The sequence below is a fragment of the Pleurodeles waltl genome, chromosome 11 (assembly GCF_031143425.1).
Source record: "Pleurodeles waltl isolate 20211129_DDA chromosome 11, aPleWal1.hap1.20221129, whole genome shotgun sequence".
Classification (NCBI taxonomy): Eukaryota; Metazoa; Chordata; class Amphibia; order Caudata; family Salamandridae; genus Pleurodeles; species Pleurodeles waltl.
The window spans coordinates 29,416,166-29,428,424 of NC_090450.1; the positions used below are offsets into that span (position 1 = coordinate 29,416,166).

The 12,259-nt window shown below is 37.6% G+C and overlaps 1 protein-coding gene across 1 annotated transcript in view; it reads left to right on the plus strand.

Annotated features, from left to right (window-relative positions):
* Nucleotides 1–12,259, plus strand: part of LOC138265293 (cytochrome P450 2J5-like) — a 272,214-nt gene that overhangs the window by 188,531 nt on the left and 71,424 nt on the right. The window lies entirely within an intron of this gene.

The following is a 12,259-nucleotide window of genomic DNA, read 5'->3' on the forward strand; positions in this document are numbered from 1 at the left end:
AGTTAATGTAAGGACAAGTAGTTGTACTACTCTTGGGGACCAATTAACAGGAGGACGATCTAGGGGTGGTATTCTTCACTCTCTATTTTGCTCTTCCACTAAGTCTGGGTCAAATGAGCAAAGGGGTTCACAAGTAGCATTCACGTCACCTGCTAAAAAGAGCTCCCCAACACCTCTATTCTCAATCAGGAAATTCTCCATGGCAGAAAGCACTTGGGTTTCATCTTTCCTCCCTACGACTCAATTATAAACATTTATCAGCAAAATGATGTTTCCACTGCTAAAGCCCATTCTTACGGCCAGCACGTCTGGGGAACTAGTGGGTAGAATCGTAGCTGAACATTGTAAGCCTGTGCAAATCCATGTGGCCAAACCCCCTGAGGTCCTACCTCTATGTGATCCAACTGCATAGGAATAAAAAAAGGTTTATCTATTCCTAGTAACTGACCACAGATTCCAGGTTTCCTGAAATAGACAAATATCATAATTGTCTATAAATTTACCCCAGTCAGCATCCACCAATTTAGTACCAATCCCAGCGACATTCCATGACAAGAATTGTATTCCAATGACTTGGTCAGCTGTTGGGCGCTTCATTGTTGACTCCTCCTGTCTTCCACCAATGTCTACAAGATGGCATGCTGTCCCCACCTCCCCCAAGAATAATCTCCCAGGTAAGTACCTTACAGTTTATAGATTGATCGCTTACTCGCTCTTTCTCAGATTTCATGTTATCCAGGGGTTCCTCCCCAGTGGCTTTGTGCACATTTTCAGGGCTGTGATATAACTGACCTCCTGGAAAATGATATACAGTCAGCCAATGTCCCCCGGGCCACTATGCCTGTCATGATCGCCCTGTGAATCACTGCTAGGAATATTCTGCAAATTATAGTCGTCCCTAAATCTGATCTGAATCCGAGTAGAGGCATGGCATATTCTACCTGCATCCATGGCCAGTAAACCATTAACCAGCCCACAGTCCATCAAGGACACTCTCACTACATCCACAGACTTGTCTGGAATTTCAATGCACCCTAATCTTGTGATGTGACCCCTAATAATTGAGTAACCTTAACTAGTGGATGACTATATTTGCCAAGGAATCATGGTCCACACTGCTATGGGACGTCACCTTTGGAACATCTACCAGGAAAAACTGTACATGATTGGGATTGTGCTGCTGGGATCTCATACCCACCAAGCTCCCCTTGTTATAATCAGATTGACCAGATCTATATGAGCAATAGACATGCTGAGTAAAGCATATGGGCCCCTTGTTATCACACTCATGTAAGACCTCCCCTCTGCCCCCCCTGGCAGCCCCATGTTTTGTGAATTGGCCCATCCCCTGCCTTTTCCTTCATTGTTCCTATATCCCCCACCTACATCCCTGGGACATTCAGAATTCAAGAGACCACTACCAGGAGGGTGACAGGCTGGTTGTTAGAGGAAAGCTTGTTGGGATGGCGGGATAGCCTGTTCCCGGGAAAAGAGAATCACCTGGGGGTGCGGACAGGGAGCTAATTTGCCTTATGCAGGAATATGACACTAAACCACTACAATCTAAACAACTACATCTTAAACAACGACTTCCCAACACCGAAAAAACCTATAAAACGAATTATTTTACAACGAAGTCTAAACAACGAAAAAAAACATTAACTAAATGATTCCTGAACAACGGACACCTATTTAACGACTACGAAAACCACTAAATCACGAACATTCCACTAAACGACTACTATGTAAACCACAACTACCTAAACAACGACTCCCCAAATAACTACTACCTAAACAACGACTACCTAAAAAAATAATTACCTAAATAACGACTCCCCAAATAACTAATACCCAAACAAACTACTACCCAAACAACAAATACTTAAACAACGAATCCTAAAATAACTACTACCCAAACAAACGACTAGCCAATCAACGAATACCCAAACAAACACTACCCAACACCGAAAACTCCTAAACACCTAATATATTGAAAACGAACCCCAAACAACGGAAAATATTAATTTACATCACAACTAAACAGTAACGATTAATAAATAAATTCTTAAAAGGACTACAATACAACGTTAAAAAAAAACGAAATCGAAAATAACAATATATTTCCTACATACAAAAAATACAACATCACAAAAATCCAAAACATATAAACACCGTTTTAAATCAAAATAAATAATACTTAAATAATTATAAAACAAACACAACACAAAAAAAAAACCTATATAAAACAATTGTCCTACAACACTTTCTACATGACACAGGAAGTACTTCCTCTACTGAACAAATGAGAACGAACAAAAAAAATTACAAACTACAAAACAAATACACTCCACAATTATATATATCTAACATCACAAACTAATTCACAATAAAAAAACACATCCAAAACACATTCAATTTACAAATAAAACAATACTTACAAAAACACATATAAATACCAATGACCTCCATTTTCTACTCATTACTACACCGAACAACTTACAGAGAAGACAAGCATATCACTATGGAAAAGAATTAAAATATAATTTATCCAACACCGCCATCTACTAAGATAACAAGGTAAAATAGCCATAAATAAATATAAAGAAATTTACTAACCTATACCACAGCTAAAATAATATATAATTAATGTACCTTTCAACTATTTTGTTACAGGCATAAATATCTAGAATCTGACCAAAAAGATTAACACCACACCTTCACCATCAAAGGTAAACCATTACCATTATACAAAAACAATTTCACTAAACCACAAGCAATTGCATTAAAAAATGTGTTAAATAACGAATACCATAAAATAATTAAAAAATATATATTGAATATTAAAACTACAAATTAATTTAAAAAAAGGAATTAATTCACCTAATAAATTTAACCAAAAACCAAATATTATTCACCAAATTTCAAACCTACTAAAAAACTTACTTCTAAATCAAAAAAACTAAATAATTAATAAAACAAAAGAATAAACTAAATAATACACTCTCTCTTATTTCTTACAGACTCCAAGAACCCAAGAAAACACCAGAAGACATAAAAAAGTGAAATAAATCAATGTTTTAAAAAATAACATCTAAAATAAGAAAAAACCTCAAAGTAAGTATAATATTTTCATTATAACATATAACCAGATTGTCTAGTTAAATAAAACTAAACAAACATTCTTATTCAAATACCCCTTAACTTAACACCAAACACACATGTATTCAATAAAATTAAAAACACTTTGCAAACACACTACATATATTATATCCAAAAAATAACTATTACAACGCCACCAAACACTTACCTCTAAACAACGGTGAAACAATAAACATAATAAATTTTACAACAAAACACCAACTTCCAAAACAACTAGTGCCTAAACAACAAGGACAGAACACCAACCTTGTTCTTACTACTAATAATTTTTCCACAAATGCCTTAACAACAATATTTCATTCTAAAAGCATTCTTGATAAAAGCATAACTAATAGGCACCATTCACCCTACATCCCTCAACCCACCACCCCAACCACACCCCAAAACCTAAAACCCCCTTACCCCCCACCCCCTCCCCAAAACCAAAAACGCCCCGCCCCCCCAACCCCACCCCAAAACCTAAAACCCCCTCACCCCAACACCCTTCCCAAAACCAAAAATGCCCCACCCCCCAAACCCACCCCAAAACCGAAAACCCACTACCCCTCCACAACCTCCCCAAAACCAAAAACGCCCCACCCCTAACCCCACCCCAAACCTAAAACGCCCTAACCCCACACCCACTCCCCAAAACCAAAAACGCCCCACCCCCCTAACTCCACCCCAAAACCTAAAACCCCCTCACGCTCCACCACTTCCCCAAAACCAAAAACACCCCACCCCCCCAACCCCACCCCAAAACCTAAAACCCCCTCACCCTCCACCACTTCCCCAAAACCAAAAACGCCCCACCCCCCAAACCCACCCCAAAACCTAAAACCCCCTGCCCCTCCACCCCTCCCCAAAACCAAAAACAGACCACCCCCCCAAACCCACCCCAAAACCTAAAACCCCCTCACCCCAACCCCCTCCACAAAACCAAAAATGCCCCACCCCCCCAACCCCACCCCAAAACCTAAAACCCCCTAACCCCCACCCCCTCCCCAAAACCTAAAACCCCCTACTAACCTAATTAAAACCCTTGTCACCTGCATAATCCTCCTTCACCAACTCCCTTCTATGTACCTTAACCACACATATGCATTATTCAGAACATACATAATTAACTCACAAAATAACATATTCATTTTTAAGAAAAGCATTGTTACACTTTAATTAACCACGACTTCGTAAATAAAACATCATAATAAAGGCTGTTTCCCAAAATTTACTATAACAACTCCACCACATACTTACATCACATCACCTGCTACACAATAAATAGCACAAAAATTACTATTCCTACTCCACCAACTACTTACCTCATATCACATTAAAATACTCAAAACATTAAAAAATAATCAAAGCAACTTCACTAGATACTTACATTAACATAGGTGCTGCAGAATAATTATCAAATAATATACTATTACAACTCCACTAACTACTTACCTCATAACAAAAACTAGGAACACAATAGACCCACAAATACAAATCTAAAAGCAAAAATTACTTACCTCAATAAATAACACACAATCACCAAATATAAAAGATAACAAACCACCTACACCAAACACTTACAAATAGGACACATTATATATTAATTAACTTACTAAGTGGTAAACTAAATCCACCACAAATTTAATAATAAAAACTGCAAACTTCTTTTAACCTATTTCTTTTATATTATTTACAGATATTTCACAAATGGCATCGCAAGGAGAAGCAAGTTACATAACCTCAAGAACCGGAAACCAGCTACTAAAGTATGAAGGTTATCTTTATTGCAGAGACAAGGTTGTCAACCTCAGGAGCCATTGGAGATGTGTACAATTCTACTCTTCACATTGTAGAGGCAGATCTGTAACTCTAGAAAACACCGTTGTTAAAACAACAGATCACAACCACTCTGCCTCTGCAATAGAAATTGAGATAAGAGTAAACATACAAAAAATAAAAAACATTGCACACACCTCCAATGACTCCTGTGGACAGGTTATAAGGGAGGTAGTACAAAATATTCCAATACATATTTCCGGTAGCATGCCTTCTGTACCAAACCTTAGGAGAATATTTCAACGACAAAGACTGGCAAGTAATCCCCAACATATAACACCACAAACCTATGAAGACATTAACATCCCCCCAGAACTAACAATTACCTTCTCCAAATAAACTTTCCTCATTCACGACAACGAAAACCCTCAAAAAAGAATTTTAATATTCAGCACAACATGCAACTTACTAATCCTACAAAATAGTGAAATTTGGATGATGGATGGAACCTTTAAATCTACACCCCATCCATTCACTCAAATTTACATCATACATGCCACAAAAAACAACACTACAATCCCCCTAGTGTATGCATTACTGCCTGATAAAGATTCCTCTACTTACAATGAATTTTTATCAACAATCAAAAACAAAACATCAAATAAAACACCTAGAAAAGTAATATTAGATTTCAAATTATTAATGATAAATACAATACTAAAAATATATCCACAAACCCAAATTCAAGGATGCTTTTTCCACTTTTCACAAGCATATTGGCATAGAATACAAAAATCATCCCTAAGTAGAGAATATTTCTCAGATTGCATACCACAATTTGAATTAAAAAAACTCACAGCATTATGCTTTGTACCACCTACAAAAGTAGATGAGTATTACAACACAATAACAGAGTCTAACTATTATACACAAAATGAAGACAAATTAGAACCCTTACTAAATTACTTCGAACAAACCTGGATTGGACACCTAAACAGATCTGGTCACAGACGAAAGCCAAGATTTCCAAAAGAATGATGGAACTGCTATCAAACCTGTTTAGAAGGTGGTGCAAAGACTAATAATGCCATAGAAGGATGGCACAACGCCTTCAATAAAGTAATAGGTAAACCCCACCCAAACCTGTATCATTTCATAGAAATTTTGAAAAAGGAACAAAGTTTCCAAGAAATGAGACTTGCTCAATAACTGTCAGGTAGCCTGAACCCACGCACGAGTAAAAAAAGCAAAGAAATGACCAAAAGAATTTTGGCAAAAGTACAACAATTTGATACAATAACATCATCAGACTACCTCAACAGTCTAGCATATATTCTACATTACTAACAACCAGTAACCTACTAAGAAATTACTTGCCAGTTCTAAAAAAAACAAACACCATCAATTAAATTAGCATTTTTCAAACTTTTTTTACACTAAATGTACACAACAAAAATTGTTCCTACCTTTGACGTTCTCATGTCTTTATCCAAACATGTGATGCTGAATAATTCTTCTTCATTAATATAGAAAACAGCATCTCATACTTAGAAAAGAAAAAAAAAACATTAATCATACAAAAACAATTAAACATTATTCATGTTAAATGGATGATAAAAAAACCAACTTTATATACTATACAAACAATCAAAGAAATAAAATATAATACTTCACCAAAGCAGAAATTCGAAAAATATCTAAAAAACGTAAAATACCAAATATACTTTTTTTTACCCAAAAAAAGTAAAACAATTAATCACATACTAACCAAAGCCACATCATTAATTAAAACATTAACTATCAAGAAAAAGACATGAAAACGATATAAAGAATACTACTAACACAAAAGAAAAATTAATCACAAAACCTATTACAATAAACTAAAAAAAAAATTAATAAACCGAACAACTGACTCGATCAAAAATCCCAAAACTAAATTTATCAAAAAAATATACAATTCTTTCCAACTACTCCAAAAGCAGTATAATCATTTGTAAGATATAACACTGCTAAACAAATTTGTTTACTTTTACGAAACCACTATCGTATACAAAAATATTCGAAAACAAATAATTAAACAGAAGAAACATAACAAACACCGAAAATCTACTACCTACCTTATAACTACCTCCGACAACTATTTTCGTAATAAAAATACCCTACTACATACTGTAAAAAAAATTATAATCCAATTTACCTGAACGAGGTCTCCGCTTCCGTCCTATCTTGACCTCAACGCTCCTCCGACTGAATACAGAAGACGTCAAACAACGTAAACATGGAAGAGCACTAAAAATAGAAAACGGACTATTTCACTCATAGACTACAATAGGGAAAATAAGAAAATACCACAAAAAATAGATAAAGAAATATAAATAAATAAGGAAAACATTTCTATAAATATGTAAATATAAATTTATAATTAAAAAATTTTGGTTGCATTTTTTAAACTTGATTATGTTCAAAATAAAAAATATTTTTAAAAAATGAATGGTATTTTTATTTTTAAAAAATTACATTTGCATGAAAAAAACATTATTGCACATCCAAAAATTTCTAACACCTAAAAAAAAACAAATCTATAAATAATCTACAAATAATTATTTAATTAATTAACTTTTAGAAATAATATTAAAACAAATTAATTTATATATTAAATTATACATCCAAAAAATAATAAAAAATATGAATAATATTAATTACATCACATTAACAAAAAAATAAATAAAAAAAATACAAAAATTTAACAAATTTTAAAAATCACCCAAAAAATTAAAATCTAATAAATATTTAAAATAAAAAAATATAACATTATTACATTCCAAAATCTACTATACCAACTACTATACTATTAAAAAATCTAATATAAATTCTTAAACATAACTATTTTTAAACAAAATTATTTTTACACCTTCAATAACAACAAAAGAAAAAATTCAAAACCTAAAAATATAACACAAAAAAATTATTCACCCATAATAAAAAAATGTAAACTATAAATACATTTCAAAATCATAAACCACCAATGAACCAAATTGCATCCCAAAAAAAATAAGTAAAATAAATTAAAAAAAACTCAAACATAGAAAGAAAAACCTAATCATAAAAACAAAACCCCAACCATAAACCCTACATCCCCTATATCCCACCCCTAATTCTAAATATACTTTCAATAAAAAAAAATAAACAAATAACCAAATACAATAAATAATAAATATACTTCCCACCCATAACTCCTAGATCCCATATATCCCACCCCTAAACCCACAACATAAATACCAAATTTTAATAAAATACAATAACTTAAATTAATACCTGAGTATTAATACACTTCCCCACCCATAACCCCTACATCCCATGTATCCCGCCCCTAAACCCACAAAATAAATTACAACATATAAAAAACACAAGTACTTAAATTAATACCTGAGTATTAATACACTTCCCCACCCATAACCCCTACATCCCATATATCCCACCCCTAAACCTACAACATTAATTACAACATATAAAAAAACACAAGTACTTAAAATAATACCTGAGTATTAATACACTTCCCCACCCATAACCCCTACAACCCATATATCCCGCCCCTAAACCCACAACAGAAATTACAAGATATAAAGAAACACAAGTACTTAAATTAATACCTGAGTATTAATACACTTTCCCACCCATAACCCCTACATCCCATATATCCAGACCCTAAACCCACAACATAAATTACAACATATAAAAAAACACAACTACTCAAATTAATACCTGAGTATTAATACACTGACCCACCCATAACCCCTACATACCATATATCCCACCCCTAAACCCACAACATAAATTACACCATATAAAAAAACACAAGTACTTAAATTAATACACTTCCCCACCCATAACCCCTACATCCCATATATCCAGACCCTAAACCTACAACATTAATTACAACATATAAAAAACCACAAGTACTTAAAATAATACCTGAGTATTAATACACTTCCCCACCCATAACCCCTAAATCCCATATATCCAGACCCTAAACCCACAACATAAATTACAACATATAAAAAACACAACTACTCAAATTAATACCTGAGTATTAATACACTGACCCACCCATGACCCCTACATCCCATATATCCCGCCCCTAAACCCACAACATAAATTACAACATATAAAAAAACAAAAGTACTTAAAATAATACCTGAGTATTAATACAATACCCCACCCATAACACCCACAACCCATAGAATCCATTACTTAATCCACACAATATACTTACACAAATTAATCATATAATAATTAAACCCCAAACAAATAAAAAACAAAAAAATAAAACTCACCTTAAAATTTATCAAAAAATAATTCACTTACCTTAAAATTCGTTGTTCTGGCATTAGTTGTTAAGGTAAAATCGTTGTTAAACCAGTAGTTGTTCAAAACTTCGTTGTTAATACCTAGTAGTTCTTCAAGATTCGTTGTTAAAGCACGTAGTAATTCAAACGTAGTTGTTCAGGTTGTTTCCCCTTATGCAGGCTTGCTTGTGAAGGCTTAGGACGGCGAACCTGTTTTCACAGATAGTCTTCGGGTATGCTGTAGACACAGCAGTGCCCTCTACTGGAGGGACTGCGTTATTGGAGGGCTGGAGGGAATCCATGATCAATTCATCAGAAGATAAAATAGAGCTCACTTTCCTTGTAAACAACTCTGAGACTTTCTTGTTAGCCCTTCTTTTCTTTGCATACCAGGTCTGGGATTTGGGTGAACCGTCAATAGTTGAACAAACTGGGGTATTTAGCATCTCATCCACTTTCTCCAAAATATTGTCTATCCTGTCCGTAACACAGTTTCTACTGGTTGAGCTCAGACTTTTTTTTATTATACAGGATCCTTTAAAATTCTCCGTAGCTTCTGCTTCCCCATGACCAGACTAAAGGGAGTACAAGGGAATTACAACCTCACTGTCACCAAACCGTGGCTCACTCACAGTGCGGAGTTCCAAGGACTTTGCAGCAAAATTAAAGTCTGACAAATATAAATCGTTGCCAGCAAAGATATGGAGTACCTTGTGCTCGTTGTTCAAGGGGTGGCCCAGCCCAGCCTAGCTTACTTCAGGCTCTGACGGATGCAGACGGGCCAGCCCTTGGTCTGGGCTTTGCCTTGGTCCAGCCTGCATACATCCCATGCCACAGGAATGCAGGGTGTGCTTTGTAGCGCATCCGGAGAAGCCCTGCCCCCTTGCAGCAACTCTACAAAGGGAGCTTCTGGCGCTGGGGCGGCTGGAACAGTGAGTCCCCCGGTGTCCGTGGGATCTCTAGATTGAGGATCTCCCTCCTTGGGATCACAAGATGTAAAATGTAATTAATGATTTGACACCAAAATATTCCATTTTAAAGGTTTTGAAGAAACCAAGCGCCGACATGCAAAAAGCACCAATTACAGTTATCTGGTCATGGTAGACTGGGTCCAAGTCACTAGTTCAGGCATACTGTGTTTGAGCACAGGCCAGATATAGGACTGAGTTAATTCATGGGCGTTGTGGTCATGGGTGTTGAAGTGCAAATTCCTTGTGTTGAGGTGTGCAAGCTACAGGCATCGAAGGGCCATAGATGAGGAGCTGCAATTAAAGCTCCATCTTCAAGATGTGTTGCACAACAGCGGAGTTGATGACAGTTGATGACACTTGCAATGTGAGGTCCATCATCTAGGAAGCCGCTGGGACTATGAAGACGTGCACAGCAATGTGCCAGTGCCAAGCACAAGATGGTTTGCTCTGGGCCTCTGTCAGTGAGCTTCTTCAAAGGAACTGTTGGGGCTTGCGAGGACTTGCAGTGTGATGCCTCTGCACTGATAACAAGATGTGTATACCTGGGCTGGTGCTTGTGTTGAGCTGCGCAAGCGTCGAACTACATGAGTTGCACGAATGGCAAAGGAAGTTATTATGTCCCTGTGGCTTGAACAGGGGGCAAGCTGCATGACCCTTCAAACTTCCAGGAGTCAAGGGTCCACACAGGTAACCTGGTAACCTGGATTCAGCAGGGCAGCTTACAGCAGGCCCTAGTTAGCAAAGCAGTTCTTGGTTGGCAGAGAAGAACATTGCTGACAGAGGAGACTTCACAGCTGGGCATTCCTTCTTCCTGGCACAGTCCATAGGTCCTGAAGTGATCTGAAGATTTGGGTCTGAAACTGGGGCCAACTTTGAAGTGAGAGAAGCTTCAAGAATCCTCCAACTATGGAGGTGTCGGGAATTTCCTGCCACACTACCTTAGCCCCAGCTTGTCTGGGGGCACAAACTACTAGTGTGAAACCCTTTGTGAGTGAGCTGAGGTGAAAGTCTTTGTGATGTGCAAGTGTGGTAGGTGATATCTCTGCTCCCCATCATGTCAGAAATGCCAATCCTGCCAACACCTATTTCCCCTTTGTCTTACTGTCTGTGAGTAATACACTAAAACCAACTGCCAGCTACACCTTGTCATGTCACCCTGGATATGGGCTACAGGCACCAAATGTTAGGACATAAAAATTACAACTTTCTAAATGAGGCATTTTCAGAAATGTGAATTAAAACCATTAAATAGGGTTTTAAATTACAATTCTTTAGAGACCAAACTGAACTTTCTTACCTAATCCAAACTGAGGGCCTGATTTTGACCCTGGCGGACGGCAGAGGCCGTCCGCCAAGGTTCCGCCGCTGAATGACCGCACCGCGGTCAAAAGACCCCATTTAGACATTTCCTCTGGGCTGGCGGGCGCTCTCCAAAAGAGCGCCCGCCGGCCCAGAGGAAATGCCCCTGCAACGAGGACGCCGGCTCAGAATTGAGCCGGCGGAGTTGCAGGGGTGCGACAGGTGCAGTTGCACCCGTCCCGTATTTCAGTGTCTGCTTAGCAGACACTGAAATACTTTGCGGGGCCCTCTTACGGGGGCCCCGCGGCAACCCCTACCGCCATCCTGTTCCTGGCGGGCGAACCGCCAGGAACAGGATGGCTGTAGGGGGTGTCAGAATCCCCCATGGCGGCGCAGCAAGCTGCGCCGCCATGGGGGATTCTAAGGGCGGCGGTAAACCGGCGGGAGACCGCCGGTTTGCCTCTTCTGACCGCGGCCGAACCGCCGCGGTCAGAATGCCCTGCGGGGCACCGCCGGCCTGTCGGCGGTGCTCCCGCCGACCCTGGCCCAGGCGGTCTTAGACCACCGGGGTCAGAAGGACCCCCTGAATGTTTTCACTTATTGAATGTAATAAGGTAACCCAATGTTACACTATGGGCGAGACATACCTTGCAGTAGTGAAAAACGAACTTAAGGGTGTTTCAGTACCAGCACATGTAAAACTTAAAAGTACGTGTCTAACTTTTTTAA